Source organism: Stegastes partitus, unplaced genomic scaffold, assembly GCF_000690725.1.
Source record: "Stegastes partitus isolate 25-593 unplaced genomic scaffold, Stegastes_partitus-1.0.2 Scaffold145, whole genome shotgun sequence".
Classification (NCBI taxonomy): domain Eukaryota; kingdom Metazoa; phylum Chordata; class Actinopteri; family Pomacentridae; genus Stegastes; species Stegastes partitus.
The window spans coordinates 120,632-126,631 of record NW_007577876.1 but is presented as its reverse complement, the minus strand read 5'-3'; positions in this window follow the sequence as shown (position 1 = coordinate 126,631).

Below are 6,000 nucleotides of genomic sequence, written 5' to 3'. Positions count from 1 at the left end.
GTGAACAGCGCAGGCGGTTCCCGTCCAGGACCTTTGCTGTTCTGGTCGGAGCTGCCGGGGAGTCCCAGCCCCCCTCCCTCCCCCCTCACCAGCCGCAGCGCCGCCGAAGCTTCAAAGCTTCAAACTAACGGCGAACAGAACCGCGGTCCTCTGACGTCCCGTGCGGGCCGACCCACCAACAGCTATCATTAGAGGAGGAAAAAAAAAAGGAAGGAAGGAAGGAAGGAAGTGAAGGAAGGAAGGAAGGAAGTGAAGGAGGAAGCGCGGAGGTGGGGGTTCCGGGGGAGGGGTGAAGTCCCTCATCTGGTACCGGACCCTGGGCGGTTCTGTTTCCACCCAGAGTCCAGCGTGTGTGTGAGCAGCCTGCTGATGTGCTCGCTGCTCGTCCTCCCTCCCCATCCCTCTGGCTCCCTCCTCCTCCCCCGTCTCCCTACCTCTCCTGCCACCTTTCCTCCTCCTCCTCCTCCTCCTCCTCCTCCCCCCTGTCCTCCCCTCCCTCCCTCCCTCCCAGCCTGTCAGACGAGCGGAGCGGCAGCAGCGAGGTTCGGTGGAAGGCAGCGTGGCGGCGGCTTCTATTTGAAGTTGTAATGGTGTCAAAAAGTCAGGGCTGACTGACAGACGTCAGTCCCACAGGGCCTCATTAAAAACAGACCCACTTGACAAGGAAATAATTGAGCGGCGGCGACAACTCGGGGCCCCTCCGCGTTTTTAGATGTTTTTATTTTCTTTTCATTATTAGCGCTGAGCTATTATGTTCATTAAGAAATGGCATTAAAACAAGTTTTTAACGCGGGAGAGGGAGGGAGGGGCGGGGGGAGGCGGGAGATAACGATTTGTTTAGAGCCCGTTCTCTTGTATTATTTAAGCAGAGCTCTGTCATGTGATCGCCTGGCAGACGTTGGCTATCATCTCTCCTCTCTCTCTCTCCATCCTCCCTTCTTCCTGCCTCCTTCTCCTCCTCTGCTCATCCCTCTCTCTGTGTCCCACAGCTTTTATCTTCCCCTCCTCTGTCCACCTGCCCATCCCCGACTCCCTCCATCCTGTCCTCCTTTCTTTCTCTCCCTCTGAGCGGCGGGTGTCATTGGAATATGAACTAGATTATTCATCAGCGCCCCCCTCCACCACCACCACCCCTCCCTCCACCCGCTGATTTGGTTTTCGACAAGCGTCTCAGCGCAGAAGGCTGAGGATGAAAACTTGTCAAAAATAGGTTATATCTTATTCCAAGGGGCAACAATAGCAGCAGGTACAGACACCTTTTAATATTTAATTTAGACGGGTGTTAACCCTCCTTAAGTGACTGGAGCCACGTCTTCCATACAGACACCGGGGGAGAGCAGCGAGGGGGGAGGCGAGCAATTAATTATTTGATGTCTGAAAAGTGATTTTGAAGCTCTCCCTGCCTTCCCCTGTTTGCCAGAGAAGGGATGGAGTGTTTGGGTGTCCCTGTTCGTTACCTCCGGCTTTCCTGTGAGAGCTGAAAGCGTTTCCACCAGAATCACGTTTAGATCCACTCGCTAACTGGTCCTCTGCTCTCTGGTTTAGTCAGCGGGAAAAGAATCATCTTTCACGCCGCCGTCTCGCGTCAGTCTGCCTCGCTAACATCCCCTTGTGCCCGCGCTCAGCACTTATTCTCCTTGGTCCTTCCTACAAGCTTTACATAGAAGTTCTAAAAGGAAGGTTCCTCAACAAGGAACCTCTGTGATGCGCCACCATTACAAAAAGCCGGATGTTTGTCAGCCATTTAAGACGACAAGGGATTGTGACAGGCGTCGTTTGAGCTGCCTGTCCCCAGCGTAGGGCGGGCCTTAAGCAGGATAAACAGCACCAGTGGTGGGATCGCAACGGGAGGGTGGGCGCTTCATCTTCAGGAGTGTCCATGATGCTGTCACCCAGCACACACACACACACACACACACAGACTGTATGTAATAAAGAGGCCCTGCAACAACAGGGAAAAAATAACACAATGGCTCTGTTTGAGAACTACAATGAATATTCTTCTGTTTGATTCAGCAAACACACAAAAAGTGCGCACACACTGCTGCACGTATGGTGGACGCGCCACCATCAGAACACACACACGCTCCAGTGTGAGGCTGTCAGAAGAGGAGCCATGTTCTCCATTTGTACACGCCACCAGTCCCAGCAGAATGGCTTTCTTTCACCCATCAGCCCCTTTATCTGTCTTTTCTTTTTCGCCCCATCAGCGCTGTCAACCGTTTTATTGGTGTTTGTGCTCACAATGAAATGACAATGGCCCCCATTATTGGAGGAAGTCACAGGGCTGCAGCCGTACATGGATGTTTGTGTGCTTGTGCGTTGCTGCGATGTGGACCCCCGGCCCGGTTCAGATGGAGCGCTGGGCGTGAGAGGTGCTGTTGAATCGTCCACATCTGTTGGAGTCCATCTGCCGTGTGACTCATTTTCCCCATCGGACCAGAGGGTCGTCTCGTTTGACCAGTCAGACTCAAAGCTGCTTCCAACTTGACTTTTGTGAACTCTGTCGGTGTCTGTGTTGTTTGACATCTGTGATTAAAGCAGTTCTGAATCTCCAACATGCCTCGTCATAACTCGCACTGAACACAAACACGACTCTGTGGCTCCTCGGGCAGAAAGGAGCTACAACCAGCAGATTTCCCAACACACCGAGCCCTGGGCTGAAGATGCTCTCAGATGTTTTGCCATGGAGACCAGGACAACACAAAGAGCCAGGTCAGAGCCAGGCTGAGCCAGGCTGAGCCAGGCTCAACCACTCATCACCCCCTCCCCACCTCCTTCACTCCTCTTTATCTCCATCTTACCCTCCATCTCTGTCCCCCTAGAATACTGCCACAACCTTTGAACTGTAATGAACGCTTTCCCACTACAAAGACATACAGTTGTAACCAGCGGTGCCATTTGCATGACAATGAGGAGATGAGGACGATGGAGCTGGAGAAGGAATTCTCTTTGCCAGTGTTTGTACGGCCTTTGCCCTTTTAGTTAGATTCCTAAATGTGAATAAGTGGTTCTGTTGGTGTGGCTGTAGACGATCGATTCGTTCTACACTCGAGCAGAACACCAGGTTCTGCAGTCGCTGTGCTTTTGTCTTGTAAAGTTTCTCCTCAGTTGCTGTTGGTTTTAGAAGACAAATGATACAAAGAGAAAGAAGACAGGAAGAGGAAACGGGAGGAAGGAGTGCAGAAGGAGCCAGGTTGCCTGGGAGGCACTGAGTGGCCTGGACGTTCTGAGAGGAGGGTTTAGTTGGGCTCGCCTCTGTACAGTAATTTACTTTGCATATGGTGTCTTAGACACGATTCTAAATTTCCAACTGGGAGGCATCAGTGGAGGAATCACTGTCTTCAAAAGACGGCCTGCCAGTCACGCTCCTCCCGTAGCCGGAGATCTGAGCGTGCGGTGATAACCCGCGACATCTTTCTGGAAAAACGGGGAGTCGATCAGCTTTGATGGAGCACATCCGCCATGACAGGCTACTGAGGAGCTCGCTAATGAACTGGGGAGGGGGGGTGGGCATCGCTTAGCAGGAGAGCACAGAGAAGAAGGGTGGTGGAGTGGGGGATGGATGGATGGATGACTGGCTGGATGGATGAATGAATGAATTGAGAAGGTGTTTTCTATGAAGCAACCTCAGCACCAACACACTGAGTGGGAATGAAGGGCGCCTACATTAGAGGGAGACAGAAGTGCGTGTTTGCATTGTGTGGAAATAAAAAGGGCATCCCCTCCAACACCCCCATCAGCCTGCTAGCTGCTCCCCCCTCCATGCAACCTCCGCCTCAGATGGTTGGTGGCAATTAAACATTCATGAGAAGGTATCCAATCCCGGAGCGCTCCGGACACTTTTCTCCACGTAGGCCAGGAAGTGGGATTGGATTCTTGTGGGGGGGCCCGTTTCAGGCTGGGTCAATCGAATCCAGAGTCCAAAGGTTACAGAACCTGTAGGATGTCTTCCTATGTGCTGCTGGCTCATGAAAGAATCCAGGTTTAGCTTCACCGCTTTCTCACTTAAAGGTGGACGTCCAAGTCAGGCGGCTTCTAAATTGGACCAGAACAGTTTACACAAGTCCCATTTACTCACCTGATTCCATCACGCTCCCAGTTATAAACCAAGCTTTCCCCCGAACACACAAACAGCCCTGCAGACACAAAGCTGCATCTCCTAAAACACACACACACACACACACACACACACACACACTCCCCCTCGCTTAGCTTCACACACAAACACACACCTCTCTATTGAGACGTATGGATGTGGCAACAAAATGCACAACTTTTTGTTCATCTCAAGGACTTGTGAGGGCCCAAGTGAACTGAGAGGCCATATTGATTTTCCCTCTTTTCATGCTGTGACTCTGGGATTACCCATTTTCTCATTCATTTTTAAAGACAACTCGTGAGATTCTTCCTTCCCTTTTTCTCTCTGTTTTTTCCTTTTTCCATCACCCCCACCTCCCCCCAAAAACCCTCCGATACACACACACACACACACACACACTTGCCGTCTCCCCCACCGGGCCGCCGTGGTACCGCCCCTTTTCCACAGCCAAGTCCCTCCTTGACCCTGAAAATTGTAATTCAGCCATAGATCACAGCTGCTGAATATTAGGGCTTACAAAAGCAGTTAAATAAAATATGTTGAAATCATCCAATCCCAGAGGCCACGGCAGAAATTCTAATCAGGTGAGAGAAAGGGGAAGGAGTCAGCGGGGGGATTATGGGTAAAGAGAATCGTCTGGATCTACGGGGCGAGAGTGAGGAGCTGACAGAGAGCTGGGATTGAACAAAAACCACTGCGATCATAACGCTGTGTCATGTGCCAGAGTGGAAGCTTTCCGAGATCGTAATTCTAATTTTAAAAAAGTTAAATTAAGAATACACAATTAAATCCCCCAGACGTGCCAGATTTAGCAGCCGTACTGTTACATCGGCTTCTTCTTGATTCATCATTTTTACAACAATATCGAAACACACAACGCGTGAATCTGATGAATTTGCATACATGAGTTCTATTTGTGGGTTTTAAGGTGCCACAAAGGCAGTTTAAAAAGTGTTTTTGAATGAAACCCATAATTTCAAGTAATCCGTGCCATACTGTTCTCCATAATTAGCACCAAAACCAGCGCTGCCTCCAGCTAAAGGTCTTCAAAGTCGGCAGCTTCTCGTAACCTGCAGTGTCAACCAAACTACTTGTAAAATAATTGAGTCTCCGGGTATTAATGCACTCATTTTATGCTAAACAGGCCAACAACACTTTTGGCCCATAGGACTTCCTTTGACCAGGCGTAGGAGGGGGTCAAAACATATTAATTATTCTGTTGGCATGCTTGTTAAAGTGAACCACAAAGGTTGACCCAACTGAGAACAATACATGGGACAATGCTACTTAGAATTATCTTATTTTTCCACGGAGCGATTTGAATAAACTGCCTGTGCAAACCCAACACAAACAGCTTATAAATCACACCAAACATCAGAGTTTTTCTGTTTTTTGAAGGTTCACGTACGATAAATGCTCCTTTAAGTGAAAGCGAATGTCATGCCACGTTAGTGCGATGAGAAAATCATAAACCCACCTCAAACACAAGCCTGTCACCAGTGTTCTGCAAACTTTTCATAGCCTTTTTTTTTTCTTCTCTCCTCTATTGTTCCCACCGTCGAGCAGCTCGGACCCAGCCACATGTAAACGGCCGGACAGTCCAGAGAGGGGTGATTGATCGCGCTTCAACCCCTCAGCGGTTCTCCAAACAAGGAGACGCTCGATTACTCTCTGGGATCAAAATGCTGAATTCACACACTCCCCCCTCCAGAGGGGAGCAAAGAAATGTCCAGAGACCTTGGCCAGGCAGATTCTGCACAACACCAGCACTTTGGTTCTCAGGACTTTGTGCTTCGTCTCTGGCAGCCACATCAGGCGCTCGCTGTCGTTGTGTCGCGCCTGAGTTGGTACGAAACGACAGAAAACTAACTGTAGGTAAAACAAATGTAAATCAGCTT